The sequence below is a fragment of the Protopterus annectens genome, chromosome 5.part1, assembly GCF_019279795.1.
Source record: "Protopterus annectens isolate FY-2018-M chromosome 5.part1, PAN1.0, whole genome shotgun sequence".
Taxonomy (NCBI): domain Eukaryota; kingdom Metazoa; phylum Chordata; order Ceratodontiformes; family Protopteridae; genus Protopterus; species Protopterus annectens.
This window is the reverse complement of record NC_056736.1, coordinates 305454446-305474121: the sequence shown is the minus strand read 5'-3', so window position 1 is coordinate 305474121 and position 19676 is coordinate 305454446. Positions and strand designations below refer to the sequence as shown.

Here is a 19676-nt window from a genome sequence, read left to right as displayed (position 1 = left end):
GATCGCATTGCCTTAGGTTGGTATATATATATAGGTTGGACAGGCATAAAGTAGGGTGGAGATAAGGTGGGAATTTGCTATTGAAATCTTTGCTGCTTTGGTGAGAAGTTGCTTATTTCTGTATAGTGCTCCTAGTTTTTTGTGGACTTTTTTATGGTCAAGGATATGTGAATGTCAAATTTTAGTTTATTGTCTATTTCCACTCCTAGCAATTTGGTGTGTTCAGTTGGGTATATAGTGGTGTTGTCTTTTGCTGTGATGTTAAAGTGAGAGTTGTTTTGAGTATGTTTGGTGGGTTGGAAGATGAGTAGTTTAGTTTTGTTTGGGTTGAGTATTAATTGGGCATTGGATAACCAAGTTTCAACAGAGGAAAAGGCTTCCTGTGTGACTTTTTGCAGTTTGGGTAGGGACTGGGCTGAGCAGATGATGGTTGAGTCATCTGCGTATTGTATGAGTGTGCCATGTGTGGTGGCAGAGGCTAGATTATTGGTGAAAACAGAGAAGAGTAGGGGTCCAAGGATGGATCCTTGGGGAACCACTATGGAGACAGGTAGTTGGGGAGATATGTCATTCTGCCATACAACGGATTGCTGGCGGTCAGACAGGTAACTCTGAAACCATTTGGTGACTGATTGTGAGAAGGATAGGTTATTGAGGACAGAGATAAGTTGTTTGTGTGGGACCATGTCAAATGCTTTAGATAGGTCTAGGAAAGTAGCAGAGGAGAGACAGCCATTGTTTTTATGCTGAAGGATAGTGTTAGTAAAGGAGAGTAAGGCAGTAGTGGTGCTATGGTTTGGCCGGAAACCATGCTGAGTATTGGAAAGGAGGTTGTTAGTAAGGAGGTAGTCTGAGACCTGAGAGTGTATGCATCTCTCTAGTATTTTGGAGAGTGGAGAGAGAACAGCTATGGGGCGGTAACTGGTTAGTTCTGTGGAGAGTCCGCCTTTGTGGAGGGGAATTATATGTGATACTTTCCACAGTGTGGAAACGTAACTTTCTGACAGAGATCGGTTAATCAAGATGGATACTGGGTAGGCCAGAGCATCAGCTGCGATTTGTAGGTATTCACTTGGGAGGTTGTCTGCTGCTAATCTGGTGGGCTTAAGTTTAGTTATGAGTTTTTTTAATAGGTACAGGAGAAAAAGAGAAGGCAGTGGGGAGATTACTAGTTGACGGTGTGGGTTGGAGGGGAGGGGGGGTTGTGTTGTTTAGCTAGTGATAGTATGGTTTGTGTGAAGTGTGTGTTGAATGAGGTAGCAATATTTTCTGAGGAGTGAGGATGTTAGGAGGAGGGGTACTGACTTTACCTGGGTGGAGGATGGAGTTTATGGAGGACCAGAATTGTTTGGGGCTGTGTTGAGAGGAGTCTAGGGCAGACTGGTAGTATTGGAATTTGTTCTGTTTTATTAGCTTTTTGACTATTACGTAGTTCTAGGAATTTCTGCCTAGTTGAGGGGGTTTTGGTTTTGCGCCAGTTCTCCCAGGCTTTATCCCTGTTTTTCATTTCTGACTTAGTGGTTTTCTGTAGCCATGGGGAGGGTTGTGCTTTGATTCTGGAAAGTCTTATGGGGGCATGGTAATTAAGGATGCTCAGAAAGGTAGCATTAAAAAATTCAACTGCGTCATCAAGACTGAAGTACTTCAGAGGATGCCAGTTACATTCTTTGAGGGACGAGATGAATGTGAGTGGGTTAAAGTTTAGTTTTTTATGTATTTGACGGTAGATGACAGGTTTAGCTTGGTATAGGTATTTTTTGAGTAGGTATGTTGGGGAGTGATCACTGAGGCTATCTGATAAGCAGCCTGTTATATATGACTGGGGGTTCTTACTGGACAAGTATCCAGTCCAGGGTAGTATGCTTGCTGGAGTTTTTATTAATCCTGGTTGGCGACTGGACTAGTTGGGTGAAGCCATGAAGGTTTACATAATGGGTTGGATGGTTGCCAGAACAGGATTGACAGTCAATATTGAAATCACCTAAAATGACAGTTTCTTGGGGGAGATGGTGGGTAGACCAGCTGAGGAGGTTTTCTAGTGGAGGGATGTTTTGGCCAGGTGGGAAGTAGCATCCAATTATGTTGATGGTTTTGTTTTGGTTTATTTTGAGGTTGGTATATATTATTTCTTCATTGCCTATTTGTGGAGTTGATGATTTTAAGATCTGGATGTTTAGATGCTGTTTAAATATTATAGCTACACCACCTCCTTTCTTGTTTAGCTGGTCTACTCTTAGTATGCCATAACCTGTAGGGAGTATTTGCTCACTGGTAATGTGAGGTTTTAGCCAGGTTTCTGTCAGGATGACTATATCTGGGGAGTACAAGTCTATGGTGGCATAGAGTGCATGGACTTTGTTGGATATACTTCTAATATTTAGGCTTAGTAGAAGGAAGTCACTTGGCTTTCTATTGGCTGTAATATGGGAGAAGTTGTGGTTTCTAGTCTGATTATGAGGATTGGGGTTGGAGATGGTAGGGCCAGGGTTGGGGTGGATATCTCCACTTAGGGCTAGTTTAGATATGCATGAGGTTATTAATTTTCTCAGTTTTTGAATGTGTTTGTTTATAAGGGAAACTTTATGATTGTGCTCTTTGGGTAATAGGTATAGTGGGAGGGTTACTGTGTTAAGTTGTAGGGATGCTTTATGTTTGAGTAATATAGTTGGTAGAATATGTGGGGGATGCATAGGGATGTTTCTTGAGTTGGTGGGAGGGGAGCTGAGTGAGGGTGAGACATGAGTGGTGGTGTGAGTAGTAGTACAGTGGTAGTGGTTGAGTGGGGGAATGATGGAGCTTTGGTAGGATGCAAGATATGCAAGGAGAGTGCATGCCGTGAGCATAGGTAAGGTATGCTTGTACATGTTAGTTGAGGAGGTGTGATAGTAGTGGGAAGATGGAGGAGGGAGTGCTGGGTTAGTGCTGTGGTTGGCTACCGGAAAGATGGGATGGGGTTTGCGAGTGTAATAAAAGGTGGGACCAATGGGGGCGGGAGGAAATAGGGGGCAGGGTGGGGAGCGTAGCGGGTAGAGACCCTGTTAGTTGCTCTTATGAGGGGGCTGGAAACAATCAGGTAACAGTTAACTGATAAATGAACATATGATAGTGACAAGGGTGGTTGTAGTCGTAAAAATGGTGCCTGCCACAGGTAATATTTATTAACTTTGGGACTGTCTTAAGGTAATAAACAGGGAAGGGGGAAGGGAGAACAAGGGTGTGAGCAGGCAGTTCTTTGTACTGCTGCTAATGAGCCAAAGCAAAGACAAGTTTGTGTTTAAGAAACAATCACAGCTGACCAAGGACTGCTCTGAAACTGTAAGTCATTTCTTAACCATTACTCAGGTGGAAAAACAGGATAACCTTGTATCAGTGGGCTACTGTGGTCTCAGTGTAAATTAACAAACACACAGTATTGATCAGTCATGGATACTATTTGCTAATAGAAGGGAATAAGAGAGAAATGGAAGATGAGTGAGTGAGTGTGTGTGTGTGTGTGTGTGTGTGTGTGTGTGTGTATGTGTGTGTGTGGTGGGGGGGGCTGCTTACAAGCCAAAGCAGAGTGCTCTCCAGGGGAAAATGAATATTGGCTCAAACAGGTAGACACATACTCAAAATTAACTTTAGCGGTTTGCAGACAGTTCAGACCTGGACTGCACTTTTCTTATAAGAATGATAAAGGTGGTACCGCAGTTGAATACTTAAGAGTGGTGTTAGGTTCAAAGTTAACTTTAGCTGTTTGCAGACAGTTCAGACCCGGACTGTGCTTTTCTTATAAGAATGATAAAGGTGGTACCGCAGTTGAATACTTAAGAGTGGCGTTAGGTTCGAGAGACACTGAGCTCCTTCATGGGGCCTGTAGCAGAGTGGATTGTAGTTGTAAAAATAGCATACTCCTTAGTACACCTTGATTTTTCTTACGTCGCTTCAAAGCTTTCCCATGTCTACTTTCATTATAAGTTGAATGCAGTGGGGAAAAACATACTTCCTTGTCATATAAAAATAGGGATAACTTCACTACTGTGTCCAAAATTTCAAGCACTTTTCGCCATGAAAGACCATTTACTAAAAGTATTGTTAATCCCTTAATAAATATAATCACCAGTTATACAATTCTATATCCACGGTTTAACCTAATCAGTTATAAATCACCAGCAAGTATAACATTTTTCCGAAACTGACAAAGGTAACATCCTCTATCAAATCCATCTACACTAGTTTCATTCCTTGATTCTACAACATAAACCAAAGCAGACCTGGTTGATTAGTTGCTGAAGAAAAGAGGAGAACTTAAGCTGTTACAGGCTTCATGATACTTAGTGGATATAAAATATGTTACACCTATTAAAACGTTATAATTTCACATCTAATAAAACAGACTGAAACCACAATAGCCATTGAGAACATTTATCAAATGTAAAACCACAACTATAAATACATCACCAATAACTTATGCAATGACAGAGTAACCAACTTTATACATCAGAAATGCCCTTTTCAGGTGGCATACAAACCACACCCCTGATGACACTGTCCATCTCAAGCACGGTTTTGAACCTTGTCTCCTTGGGTGCACAGTTTCTGCCTCCACTCACACTCTCCTAAATTCTAAAACAGTACAAAAGGCTCAGGAAAGCAGGGGCAGAAACCCAAAAGGGTTGAGTGCTCCACCCTGTGGCCAACCCAAGCTACATAGAAAGGGTAGAAGGGTACACTTCTGGTGCTCAGCTGATAATGAAAACATTCTTGGCTGTGATTAAGAAGCTTCTGCAGCCCCCAAAACATCACACACTCTTGTAGAATTTGTATAGTGAGCTCTTTCAAGATTCTTACTGAAAGCCAAGCATCAGGAATCACTCCTTTCAATGAGTGTTAAAAGATGACTGCAAGCAGGGTGATGTTTGCAATTAAGTAATTTATATAAAAAAATGGATACTTGCTATCACATTTGGAAGTCGCCCTAACTGGTAAAGTCATACCGAAACTACTTGATGTTACAGTGAAATGGGATGAGTAAACTCCAAATTACGTTTTTATCCCATTGCTTCTTAAACAGGATCAGGAGAAATGGAAACATTTGTCTTCCTGGGTACCATCGTTTAGTGCTGTGACTGAATGGAAAAGTTCATTAAGACATACAGTAGCAACCTGGCACTCACAGCAGCTATTCAGGCTCCTGATTAAGGTGCTGCTTCACATGTGCATTTCTACCCATTTTGTTTTGCTCTGACTTCATGGAGAGCTGAAGTAGGGCGTGCAATCAGTTACTTTTTTGGACGTGCTGTCATGTGTTCTTTTTTGGTTGCGTCTTGTCATGTATAGCTGTGCAATCAGTAATTTTTTGGACGTGCAGTGTTATGTTCTTTTTAAATTGTATTTGGTTATGTATAGCACTGTGAGCCTCTGCAACAAGTTTTCGCTCAACACAAAGTACACCTTTGAATGGTTTGTATTTGGCTGCTGGTAATCACTTTCCTTAAATGAGTATTCAGTAACAATAAACACAATAATTAGATTGCACTGTGGAAGAATCAGTGCTTCTTGAAGTACTAACCGCCGCATTACTTACTCTTCCCTGTTCATTTCATTTTGCATGAAGTTACAGCGGTAAATGACGCTACCAGGGAAGAGAAATTTGCCCATTATTGCAGTTCCTCTTTCAGAAACAAGGTGATGCAAAGCTGTTGGTGACTTCACACACCCCTTTTTACTTCAATATAAAGTCAGATGTTGACAACATCAGGAACTACACTGGGTTACAAATGTGGTTGCGATAATATGCAAGTACCAAAAAATGATAAGAGTAATACTGTTCTTTTATGAACAAACAGTCTAACTTCCTAAGAGCCTGGCAGTTCTGTTCCTTCTTAGGGAATTGAAGGCTGAATCCAAATCTCTTTTTCATAACTGTGAGCATCCTTTGCATATTTATGTTGATAAAATTATTACAATCTGATGAGAAGATAAGAAACCCTTTTCTAGACTTCCAAGATGGCTGCACACTGACCAATAGCTTAATTTCAGCTCTCCCTGTGTGAAAAAAGAAACTGAGAAATAATAGCTAGTAATTTTGCAAGCTTGAGTAAAATTCAGTTGCAGGCTAAGTGCACTTCCTGGGTACCAGCAAAGAAGAAATTTAGAAAACCTGAAAGAAAATCAACCAGAAAAGACAAAGAGAAAAAAACTCACTGGGTAGAAATCTGCAGCTTTTCAGCAAAAAGTAGTTCATAGGTTCATAGGCAGGTACTATTCTAGCTGCTTTTCAAGGCCATTTATAAGCCTAGCTAATTTCCCTTTTTGTGCTTGAAATAACCTATCCCATTTGGTTATAGATTGGCCTTACCCATCCATTGGTCGATAATTGTATATTACCCTTAACAAGAATAACTGGGACTATACCATAGATATTTTGAGGGGACCCATTCATGGGATAAAGCATTTAAGATATTCCTGTGTCAAACAGTAGTACAGGGGCAGTCCTCGGGTACACTCCAGCTTTGGTACAAGGGATGGCTTCCAGTAATTTAGAAGAAAAAAGAAATCAAATGTACTCTATGTTGATTTTATCAATTCAAATAACAAATGAATGGAACAATAGATGAAGGTTTAGTTAACTATTCAGATGAACTGATAAAACTGCAAACATTAGAGGCTGAAATGAAGAAAAAGTTGGATGAGCATGTGACTTCTCAAGAAGAGCCGTTTCAAAAAATGGCAGAGTTCGAAGACAGAGCATACAGAGAACACTTGAGACTTTCTGCTGTACCACGGAAACTAGAAGGAACGGACTGTATTTATTTTCTGAAGGTACAAAATCGACTGGTATTCCAAAGCAGGAATTGTTAACTGAAAGGACAGAGTGCATGTTCCAAACATGTCCACGAGAAAGCAGTCAAGATTTGTATTAGTAAAGCTGCAGTCATACCAGCAGAAAAAGAGTTCTTCCTGGAAAAACTGCAGCAGAAGGGAAGAGTATTACAAACTGGAGACAGCAGAGTGTTTGAGGAAAATGATTATTCACTGTACAGCAGGCAGAAGAGAAGTAAATGTAATCCAGCAATCAGTGAATGTTAAGAGGCAGGTGTGCAATTCAAGTTTCTATATCCAGCTGTCTTCAGAATTTTTTTTCCTGGAGAATCACAGACAAATTTTGATGCTGAATAGGCTAGGAGTGAAATACAAAAGTTTATCCAACAAAAATGAGCCATCAAACAGAAGAGGACTCTAATTCTCATTCTTCTGACAATAAAGCTCATACAGAATCTTTGCCAGTGAAACCTTTTCCAATCCTCCAAAGGAAAATGCTTGTGAGACCAAAAAAAGCACAGGAGTTAAAAATATTCAGTAGTACCTTGGACTTTAAACCAGAGTCTGGTGTTGGGAGATGGAGAAGAGCAGGAAGACCACCAGCAATACTGAAATGTGTAACAAATTTGAGATTATAAAGTAACAATCACATTTGTGAAATATAGATTTGCAAGAAAAAGTGGCTGAGAAAGAATGAACTTTTGTTGACTTTGTTGAACTTGTGGATGTACTGTAAAGTACATACCCCACTTTATGTCATTAACGTTTGGAAGAACACTAAAAGATAAAAGAAAAAGTCACTAAGTAAAACATTTTTATTAATGTTTTTTGTATAAAACATTTCATGATATAAACTGCAATTTATACAGTAAAACAGATTTGTGTAGTATATAATCATGGGTATATTAAATGTGGGGTGAGTAGTTACAGTGAATGTTGTATTTAAATAAACAATTTTTTTTTTCTGAAAAATAGGCATTACAGAGTAAAAACAGAAGACAGACCAGACTAAAGCAAGCTGTGATATTCGGCTGCTGGGGTAGGGGATGGTGTAAAAAAAGTGCAGAGATTATAGAATTAAGCTCTTTTCCCCTATTTTTACATAACTGAATGTCTGGGTTAATGCCTTTGGCTTAATCTAACAAGTGTTTTCTGTAAGCAAGCAGACTTAAAAAAATAAGACAAAACCATGAATGCCATGAGAAGTGCTAAGTTTCTTGCACATGCAATGGTATTAGCTTGTTTTTTTTCCTTTAGCAAATGTTCAGTGAGTTGAGAAGTCTGCAGATGAAGGCAGTTGTATATTCTGTTCTTATGTTTCCATGGAAACAAGTTGTAAGAGGGTATAAGCAATTCATCTTTTTTAAACAAGAAACATCTTTACTAAATTATCACTTATGACGTAGTCAATCATACATTTATATAAATTAGAACAAACCATACTGACAATCTTATTTGCATTATACATCACAAACCATACTGACATTCATTGTCAGTCAAACATTACATAGCTCATTTAAATGCTGTCTTCTTTTAAACCTCATTCCTCCCATGTATGTACTGTTCCCACAATTCCCATTTTTTCTATGTATATTGCTCCAACCCTTTTCTAAAGATTCCTATTCCAGATGTTCTCTCTCTGTTACTATAGTCACTACTTCTAGTAAAGTTGGTTTAGACTTTGATTTCCATTTTCTAGTACTTTTTTTTGGCAGCCACCATAACTAGACTCAGTAAGGCCTTACTATGTCTTAAGAAATTACGATTCTGTATGATATCTCAGAAAAATCATTTCCCCAGATGCACAAATTGCTCACCCAGTATCTCTGATAGAGTAGTCTGCAAGGAATGTTTAAAGTCTAATATGTTCCTGATTACCTCTTTCTTACCTATTACAACTCCAGCAATATGTTCCCAATTACCTCTTTCTTCCCCATTACAACTCCAACATTTGCTGTCTACCTTAGGAAATATTCTCTTGAGTCTAATTGGGGTATAACATTCCTATGTAAACATTTTCAAGCAAAAATCCTAAAATGTTCTAAAATTTTGCTGCAAACTTGAGATACATCTCCCATTGTTTCTTTGTGAATTGCTTATCCAATCTATCTTCCCAATCATTTCTAACCTCCTTTGATTGATTCTTATAGTTACTGTGCAGTATTTTTATGCTCTACTAAATTGTTCCTTTTTTTAGCAGTAGGTTCTGTTCTAGATTCTTCTAAAAACTCTACCAGTGCTGGTCTTTCGTTTAGGACCCCCCCTATTTCTTTCTCTTTGCCTATACTCCAATATCAATCCTTGATAGGGAAGGCAATCTCCATCCTGCAGTCCAAACATTTTTGGCATCTTCTCATTCTGTTACCTTTCCCTCTAGTTATTTGTTCCAAATACCTTGGTTCCTTTGCAGTTTTTTCCAATAAATTCCAGCCCCCTATTGCCTGTATCCCCAATTGTAGTAATCCCTATAGACAGACTCTTCTTTCTCCATTCTTGTGCTGGCTTAGTTCTTAGAATACTTTTTGCTACTTTATGAAAATAATATTCTGTATGATTATTGTTATTCTCCTTAAAGATCTGTATCAAAAATCCCAGTCTCTCCATGTTTCTTGAGCTCCCCCCAGTTTCATCATCATCTCTTTCCACTTTGAATTACAGGTTTCTGCTTGTGTTACATATATGAGCCTTAACTGTGTAGCTCTGAAATACCCCTTCAAATTGGGTACTCCTAATCAGTCTTGTTCTATTGGAAGAATCAGCTTATCCCACTTGACTCTTGCCATCTTCTCCCCCACATAAAATCCTTTAGCCTTTTATTAATTGCCATCCACAACTTCTCTTCTGGTTGATAAAAATATGCCTGCCCTACGTAAAACACTAATGGGACTAAAAACATTTTAACTGCTTATATCTTGATATCCATATCCATAGAACAGAGCTTCCAATTTCTCCATTTTTGTACTATCTTTTGTTTAGTTTCTTCCCACATATCCTTAGCTACCACACCAGAATAATTTTGAATCCACATTCCTATGTTCTTCATTTTATCATGTCCCCATAAATATGGATATTACTGAACCAATTCATGTGTAGGTACATAATTTATGGCTACTGCCTTTGTTTTAACTTCATTAATGTTGTATTCCAAAAAGATTTGAAACCATCTCAAAATGTTCCACAACAGAAATGTCCTTTTCTGGTTTTATCAGGTAAAAAATAATATCATCTACAAACAGAGCCAGCATTTCTTGACTACCATACCAATTATATCCTTCAATTTCTGAATCCCTTATTTTCTTCGTCAATAGTTCTAAATATAATCCAAATAACAGAGGGGAGAGAGGACACTCCTGCCTGGTTCCTTTGTTCAAGCAAAGATTATCAGAGAGGGATCCAATATTCGCCTCTGATTCCTTAAATATCCCTCTAATCAACCTTATAATTTTATCAGGGAATGCAAACACTTCCATTACTTTGCTCAAAGTCCCAGCTCACTCTAGCAGATGTTTTCTCAGAATCAAGATCCATTCTGCTTCCTTCTGGATCATCAATGTTCTGTTAATGTTGTCAAATGTTTGCCTCCCCTCCACAAAACCATACTGATCCATACATATCTATTTTAGCATCACTGTTGCCATTCTTTTAGCCATTATAGACAAATACACTTAATAATCACAGTTTAGTATTGAAATGAGACTGTATAAAGCTGGATCTGATGGGTCTTTACCCTCTTTAGGTATTACAGCTACTACTGCTTTCTTCCAGGACACTGGTATTTCTCCTCTTAAAATGCTGTTAAATCCTTCCACATCTTTATCATTTTTTCCCATCCTAGCTTCCATAGGAATACCATCTATTCCTGGGGAATTTTTCCTCATGTACAAGGAGGGGATTTGGTCAATAAAACAGAAACGGCTGAGAATAGATAAACTATTTTAGGGCAGATATGCCAGAAGGTTTGTATAGTAAGAATAGTATTAAGCCTGTACTAAAAGCCAAACATGAATACTTATGAGCTGTTGTGATTTTATATTGTACGATTCTACACTGTATTTTTTTTAAATTTTAATTATCAGGCTGGTATATCTATTTACAGAGTATTTATTTACGAGGACAGTACATTTGTTAACAAGTGGTTTACAAATGTATTTTGATGACTGGAATCTTATTTAAATATGACTGAGCGGATGTTAGAAAGTTTACAACTTGAAAGCTTTGCTATTTGTATTGCTATTTTATTTTGCCACTTTTCTATTCTGCTACTAAATATTTTTGGATGTTGAGTTCCTGGCTTGTTTTATATTATGCTTTTGTTGCCTTTGGAACTCTTTCTTTACCAGGAGAATTTTATTTTTTAGAAACTGAGAAGAGGAAAAAAAACGGGAGCACCCGTTTATATTAATATCCCCATTACACTTAAAGAACTGAGAAAACTTTACTTTACAGCATGCAAAGAAAATCATGCACTATAAAAATATTACTTTTAAGAAAAAATTACAGTCAACTTTCTCTCTCCTCCCAAGTATTTTTCTGAACATTAATGACATGAGCATATGCTTAAGAGTCTCCTACAAGTTCAACAAAGTCAAAAAGTCCAATATTCCAGATTTTCTTATTCTGTCATGCTTCACACATAAGTATTGTTTTGTAATCCCATGTTTGTCAATTTCCAAGTTTTATTCCTGTTAGTCTCAATCTTCCAAATCCCGTCTCTGCTTCATTTCCTATGTACTCTTGATCCTTCTAATCAACTCTTGTGCTTTTCTCCTTCTCTCAAGCATTTTCTGTTGAAACATTGGAAAAGGTTTCACTGGCACAGTCTCTCTGTGACCTTTATTACCAGAAGAGTGAAAAATATTCTTTATTGTCCACTGGAGTCACTGAATGGTTAAAAATGCATTCCCTGTCCACAGAAAAAAAAGATTTTAAAAGTTTTTTTTAATTTGGTTCAATTATATGTTTGATTATCCAAACAGTTTCGACTTTCTACTATAATGGTAGATTTTTGGTAGTAAGGGGCTACTGGCAAGGGAAGAGAATTACATTGGCACACATTTATATCCTACCAAAAACTGCTATTATGGAGCTTAAGAAAATTTGGGAGAAACAATCAGCTTTCAGTAGGGAATATTGCTTATAGGTTTGGGATGAAACTTGTATCTGATGGACATAGAAGAAAAAAAGATAACAAAGGAGGGTAGTTTAAGAAATTTATTAAAATATTTGGCATGGAAAATGTGAATTTAGTAGTAGGAACTCAGAAAATTTACAAATTATTCCTCAAGTTATAATAAATGGAATAAACAGAAATTTTATTTCCCAGAAACATATGCAGCTAACTGAAATTTTTGGCACACATCCAATAACAACTTCAAATTATGCACCAATAACAATCAAGAAAGAAATGCAGGGCAATTAAGTAAAATTGAGGTATTAATGCTTTCCCACCTATCTTTTAAAAACAGAAGAATTTAAGGAATGGGTACTGGAAATTTCTTAAGTGTTACTAGGAAAGACAGAAATGTCTTTAATAGTTATAGCAAGCAAGTGGGAAAATGAAAATGGAGTTTAAAAATCAGAAATAAAAGAAAAAGAGATATGGTATTTAGAGGGGCTGACAGAGGTTGAAGCATTGCAGAATAAGGGGAATCTCACAGGACAAGATGAAGTGTAGCTGCAGAGTACTAAAGAGAAAATAAGGGAATATCTGGATAACATGTATGAGACTGGAAAGATTGCCATTAAGCAACTTGTTTTGATAACTCCTGAGCAGAAAAACTTTTAGCACAATGACTCAGGCAACAGAGTAAAAAGGGTCGTCACCAAACGTTGGGAGATCATTGCAAGAAACGTAACCAGAGGTTCTGTATTGGTATTAGAAATGGTTCAGAAATTTTATGAAAATCTGTATAAAGCAGAGAAATGTAGAAATAACACAAATGGAAATAGTCATGGAAGATGTAGGTATGCCAAGGTTAGAGATAGACAAGGCTCAACAATTAACAGTTAAAATAGGATAGGATGAGATGAGATAAAAAATGAGCGGTATAATCAATCTGCAGGAAAGTCTCCAGGAACAGATGCTTTCCTGTGGAAGTCTGAACCAAAGTGATACAGATCTGTAAGGTTTTAACAGCATTTTAAAAGAAGGGGGGAGACCCGATAGCCCATTTCAATTTTAAACCATGATTATAAAGTATGTCTTTACAAGCTGAAAGAATGGCAAAGGTGTTGCCAAAATTGATAGCTATGGATAAATGTGGGTTTGTGGAGGGGAAGCAAACATTTGACAACACGAACAGAACAGTGATGAGCCAGAGTGAAGCAGAATACAAGAAAATACCTCTATTGTTGGTGTCTCTTTATGCAAAGAAAGAGCCTGACAGGCCAAGCTGGGATTTTATCAATATACAATGGAAATGATTGCATTCCCACATATAATAAGGTTAATTAAGAGACTATATGAATAATCAGAGGCCAAGAATTAATATGTGGGAGGGTTCCTCTCTGATGAGCTGTGTCTGAATAGAGGTACCTGGCAGGGGTGTCCTCCTTCCCCTTTATTTGTTTTTTTACTTAGGAAAATAGAGGACTCAGAAATTCAAGAATATAATTGGTATGGTAATCAAGAAAAGCTGGCTTTATTTGCCGACTACATTATTTTGTACCAGAAAAATCCAGAAAAGAACATCTTGGTGTTGTGGAACATTCTGAGGCAGTTAAGGGTTTTTTTGGAATATAAAATTAATGAAAATAAAACAAAAGCTATAGCTATAAACCATGTACCCACACATGAAATGGCTCAACAATACCCATATTTATATGACATAATAAAATGATGTATTTAGAAGTATGGATTACCATGGATTCTGTTATGGTAGCTAAAGATATGTGGGAAGAGACTAAACTCAGTATAAGAAATGAGAACCTGGAAGCTCTTGCCTATAGATATGGCTAGTAAGATACAAACACTAAAATTGTTTTTAGCCCCTTTAGTTTTATACACAGGTCAAGCATATTTTTAATCAACCAGAAAAGTTGTGCACAGCAATTAATTAATAAAGAGTAGAAGGATTTTATCTGGGAATGGAAGAGAACAGTAGTTAAGTGGGATAAGCTGATCCTCCCAATGGAACATGAAGGCTTAGGATTACCTGATAACACAAGCATAAAGCTACGATTCAAAGTGGAAAGGAATGATGAAGTGGCGGTAATTCAGGAACTACAGAAAGAATGTGGCTTTGGACTTAGATCCTTAAGGAGAATAACAGTCATCCAGAATAATCTAGTCATAAAGTAGCACAGTAGCAAGTAGCGAAAACAGGAATGGACAAAAGAGATTCTGCCAATAGGGATGAGTGCAATTAGGGGTACAGAGAATAGGCAAAACGGGGCTAGAATTTACTGGAAGAAGCTGACAAAGGAACCAAGGTATTAGGAACAAACAGAAGCTGCTGTTAAAAAGCAATAATTAGTAGAGCATACAAAATATTGCATAAAACTATAACAATCAATCAGTGAAGGTTAGAAAGGATTGGGAAGGGAGATTGGATAAGCAATTCACAAAGAAAAAACAATAGGAGATATGTATGTCTCCCAAATATGCAGAGTCTAGACAATTTAGGATCTTTGCTTGGAAGTGTACACTTGGGTATTTTAATACCCCAAGTAGACTCCAAATCTTTTTTCCTCAGGTAGAGAGCAAATGTTGGAGGTCTGATGGGAAAGAAAGAGGTTAATTGGTAAAATATTTTCTGGGAGTGTAATGAGTTGGCAGACTTTGAAGATTCCCTGCAGACTACTATGTCAGAGATACTGGGTAAGCAAATTGGTGTAATTAAGGAAATGATGATTTTTTTTTAGCTCTGATACAGAATCCTAACTGCCTAGACATAGTAACGTCTTGTTGAGTCTAATTATGGTGGCTGCCAAAAAAAGCAATGAGTAGAAAATGGAAATCAAAGTCTAAATCAACTATACTAAAAGTAGTGAATATAGTAATGGAGAAAAAACAACTCAAATTGGGATCCTTAGAGGGTAGGACAAAATTACAAACAAAAAAAATGTGAAATATGGGAACAATACACACAGAGGAGTGATGAGATTTAAAGGAAGGCAGGATTTGCATGAGCATGAAGAGGCTGGACTCTGCCCTTCTGAGCTGGGAATTTCTGGTTAAAGGTTTATAGCTAATTCCACCTCTGGGCTTCTCAGTGCTTCTGTGGATCACTAGTGATATCTGCATTGCTTACTGTTACTATTTCCCTTTGTTTCACTTGAAAGAAAGTTACTGTCACATACTTAAACAAAAGCAATGTCAGCACTAAGCTCACAAAAAAAAATTAAAAGCCTCACTCCCCACCCCCCCCTTGTTTTCTTTATTATTAAAGAATTCCCAATATTATTCCATTATCCTAAAAGGTCAGTTGTCAATCTCCTCTCGGTCGTCCAGCTGGTGAATGGAATCTTGAGGCAATCTTATAAAACTGCCTCTGTACACTACAGACCCTCTCTCCTCCCACCTAACACATAACACAAGAGAGAGCGAGAACTATTTGTAGCAAAAAATGGAGGCTGAGCTCTCAACTCTCAGGACTGGCAGACAGACACAGGGAGAGAAGGCAACTACACACACCACAAAACCAGCCTCACATAATGCCATAAACCAAAATCAGTGTGCAAAGCAGTCACAGCCCTTAAGGCCAAATACAACACCAAACATACTTGTCATAGGTGATGACACAGTCGTGTGAACGACCTGAGACGCAGATCCCTGACTACATGAAGAGAGAGTAGAGAGGAGCTCTGAAGGTGTTCAGGCAGGTATTGACCCTGACAGTATCCTTCCTTCACCAAGAATGATGCCACAATATAGAGACATATGATGATCATTTAACAATTGGCTTAATGTCTGGGTGTCATTCAAGGTGATCCAGTGTCTGTCTGCCTGGGATGATGCGCGTGACAACGCCGCTGACTAGCCCAGCGGGGCGACTGTCACCTGTACCACCTGGGACTGGGGATTGGCTCTTTGCTTCCCCATAGTGCCTTTTTGAGTTTTGCCAGCACCAAAAAAAACTACACCCTACCTAGAAAAAATGGGAAGAAACTGAGGGTAATGCTGCTCAATGCCAGAAGTCTAAATCTCAAAATGCACGACTCAAGGCCCTTCCTCTCAGTGGAGAACATCGAATGTCTGTGCTGTAACTGAAACCTGGTTCAAGTCTCCTGAGTTCCTGTTTTCAAATTCAAAAATGCCATGGAACAGCTAGTCACTGTTCCCAGAGAGGAGAAAAATACACTAGATCTCATTATCACAAACATAGGGACAAAATGCTCTGTAAGGCCCAGGCCCCAAGCTGAGCCAGTGGAAACCACAACCTGCTTAAACAACAAATGCCTTCTATGAACACCCAGGACTGCATGGATCATGCAGGATCAATCCCAAATAAAACCAAGACTCAACAAACAACGTCCAGTCTGGTGGACCCCAGCCATTAACAAACTTTTACAATAAGAGGAGAAAGCTATTACATGATCTAACAAAATCCATAAAGCAAAATACCCCCCAAATCATTTTATAAAAAATATTAAAAAAACTATAAAAAATCAACTAAATCAACTAAGAGAAGTTTTTGAGAGAAATGGATTCAAAGGACAATCATAAGGCCTTTTCAGCTATGTTAGGAACCTGGGGGTGGAAACTCCCAGATATGCTCAATATTAGTCAAAATGATACAAAAAATCACTGAACCCACAGACATTGCCAACATACTGGCAGACAGGTTCAGTCTAGTCAATATGGAGAATGGAATAATGGAGCCTATAAACAAAGATATGGGGATATGGGGACATTGACCCAACCCAGTTTGGCCCAGGGGCCAGGGGCAGATCACTTTTGACTGAACTTCTTGAACTTAATTTCTTCACCAAGGATGAGGATGAGGGAAAGGCAGTCATACAGCAGCCCTTGACCTTCTTGCAGTTTTTTTGACACAACCCCATACAATATTGTAGAAAAAAAAACTTAAGCTTTGTAAAAAAACCCATATGTCAAAGATGGGTTGCAAACTGGCGCTTAACAGAACTCCACAGGGTTAGAGTTGCTGGCGCTATGTCAGACTGTGCTGGACAGAGGCACAAACAAAACTAATAGGCACAGTATTTTTTATATAAGGGTGGGCGTAAGCCCTAAAACTTTTTGCTGAGCTTATAAATGCCTTAGGGCAGATAGCCTAGTATAAACCTATGAACCTGTATAATGTTTGACTGAAAATGATTGGATAAATTATATGTGATGTATAATGTTTGCAACTGAATTTATCTCAATATGGTTTGTGATGTACAATGTTTGCAACTAAAATTGTGTCAATATGGCTTGTTTTCATTTATATAAATTGTATGATTGCCTATGTCATATGTGATAATTTAATAAAGATGTATCTTGTTTTAAAAAGGTATTGGAAACAAATAATTTGACAGGAAAATGTTTGTGATAATTTAATAAAGATGTATCTTGTTTTAAAAAGGTATTGGAAACAAATAATTTGCCAGGAAAATGTAACAGAAAGGTAAGAGGCCAAGAAGAGATTTGGAATGCAGGCCAGAAATTGTCTTCATTGATATCAGAGTATAGACAAAAAGAAAGGGATAAGGGAGTCCCAAATGAAAGACCTGCACTGGTCGAATTTTTAACTGATGCTGCTCTTAAAAAGGGATAATTAGTAGGGCATATAAAATACTGCATGATAACTACAGGAATCAGAGGAAATCAGAAAAGATTGGGAAACATATTAGATAAGCAATTCAAAGAAACAATGGGAGAACATATGTATGGCTCCCAAATATGCAGCAAAATCTGGAAGATTTAGGATTTTAGATACTTTCATACCCAAAGCAGAATCCAAAGTATTTTCCTCAGGTAGATGGTAAACATATTGAAGGTGTAATGGGGAAGAAAGAGGTACCTGGGAGCATATCATCTTATATTAAAATCGCCAAGTTTGCAAACAACTCCACCTTAAGGGAACTGCAATGGCTGGAACGTCCCCAGCTACTAACCTATTACCAATTAGTTATTGCCTACAATGTGGTAACACATCCAGAAAAAAACCCTGCACTAGGCCAACTTCTCACCTACTAAAATACAAATCGTCCTCTCTGATCCTCCGCCAAACCCCTCCTCTGTATCTCTAGGGCCAACAATACTGCAGGAAAAGCACTGTTCTCCCACTCCATAGCTAGAACGCGGAATAATCTCCCTTCTGCTCTGATTACTGCCCCTACCTCTTCTCACTTTAAAAACTCACTTAGAACATATTTAAAAAATAAGAGGCTATGCCCATGTATTACATAAGTCTTCAAATTATTCCACTTATATGCCACACTTCCTAATATACCTACTGTAATATATATTACAGTCTAGGTCTCCTCCCAATGCTGATTGAATTTGTGTACTTATTCTGTTATTAATCATGTACAACTATTTTTCCTGTATATATAGGTCTTGTAATGGCTTCTGCTGTATACTGTATTTTAACATATTGTATACTGTATTTTAACATATTGTGTAAAATTGTATTTACTGTGGAGCTTTTCTTCCCGAGCCTCCGCTGAAAATGGAACTGTGTCCAGTCAGACCATCCCGGTTAACAAATGTAAAATAAATAAAATAAATATGTTCTCTGGATATGATGAACTGGCAGACTAAGAATTCACTATATCGTACTCCATCAGGAATACTGAGTGAGCAAATGAGTGTAACTAAGGAAATTGTTTTTCTGAGGTGCGACACAGTATCTGAATTTCTAGACTCAGTTAGGCCTTGTTAAGTTTAATTCTGGTAGCTGCCAAAAACAAAAGACAACGAAATTGCTAAAAAATGGAAGCCAAAACTCTAAACCAACTATACTTAAAGTAGTGAATATTGTAACAGATATAAAAGAACAGGAAGTGGGATCTTTAGGAAAGGGTAGGAGTAAATCATACAGAAAAAAACGGAAATTGTAAGAACAATACATGCAGAAAAATGTTTTGGAGAAGGAAGGAGGTTTAAGAAAGACATGAATTGAAAAATATATGTAATGCTGCTTTGATTATACAGTACAGAGCAACATATGTGATGTACAATGTTTGTAAATGTGAACTTGTTAATATGGTTGATTACTTTTATATACATGTAAGTTTGCTTATATCACAACTGATAATTCAATAAAGGCGTTTTAAAAAAAGATCATTATTGCCTAAAATTTCATAACAAATTCATTAGGGATATTAAACAAAGGGAAGACATCTTACAAGTTCATTTTTGTTGCTGCCATTTCATAATCCCAGATAACTAATCTGTAGATAATTTATCTATATGCCATCTCCTTCACATAACACAAATGGTTTTAAAATAAAAACTAACCTCCTCTGATATGTGAAATTTCTATTACACAGTTGAATACTGCTGTTCAGATGCAATACACATATCACTCAACACATACAGACAGTACATATTGTACAGCTGCTCTGTGACAAAGGTTAATGTATAAGGAAACGTTGCAGTTATTGACAGTACCAGAAATGTTTCTGAACAAAGACTACCTACAAAACTGCATGCTAAACTTTCTTAATGACAATGTTAAATTTCACTAAAGGTTTAAATCCATATTATATGTAACTTTTCCTAACAAGAATAATAACAATTGAGTGTTTAGAATATGTGATGTATTCTCTTTGCAACTGAAAACATGTCAATACGGTTTGTTTTAATTTATATAAATATATGATTGCCTATGTCATTAAGTGCTGATTCAATAAAATTGTTTTTTAACAAAAGAAAAACAGTTGGCTATAAAGGAGCAGAAAAGTGTAGCACTGTTATGGGA

At 37.5% G+C, this 19676-nt stretch overlaps 1 protein-coding gene across 2 annotated transcripts in view; it reads right to left on the bottom strand.

Moving 5' to 3' along the window:
• UGGT2 (UDP-glucose glycoprotein glucosyltransferase 2) overlaps window positions 1–19676 on the bottom strand; it is a 4352373-nt gene that overhangs the window by 4301640 nt on the left and 31057 nt on the right. The window lies entirely within an intron of this gene.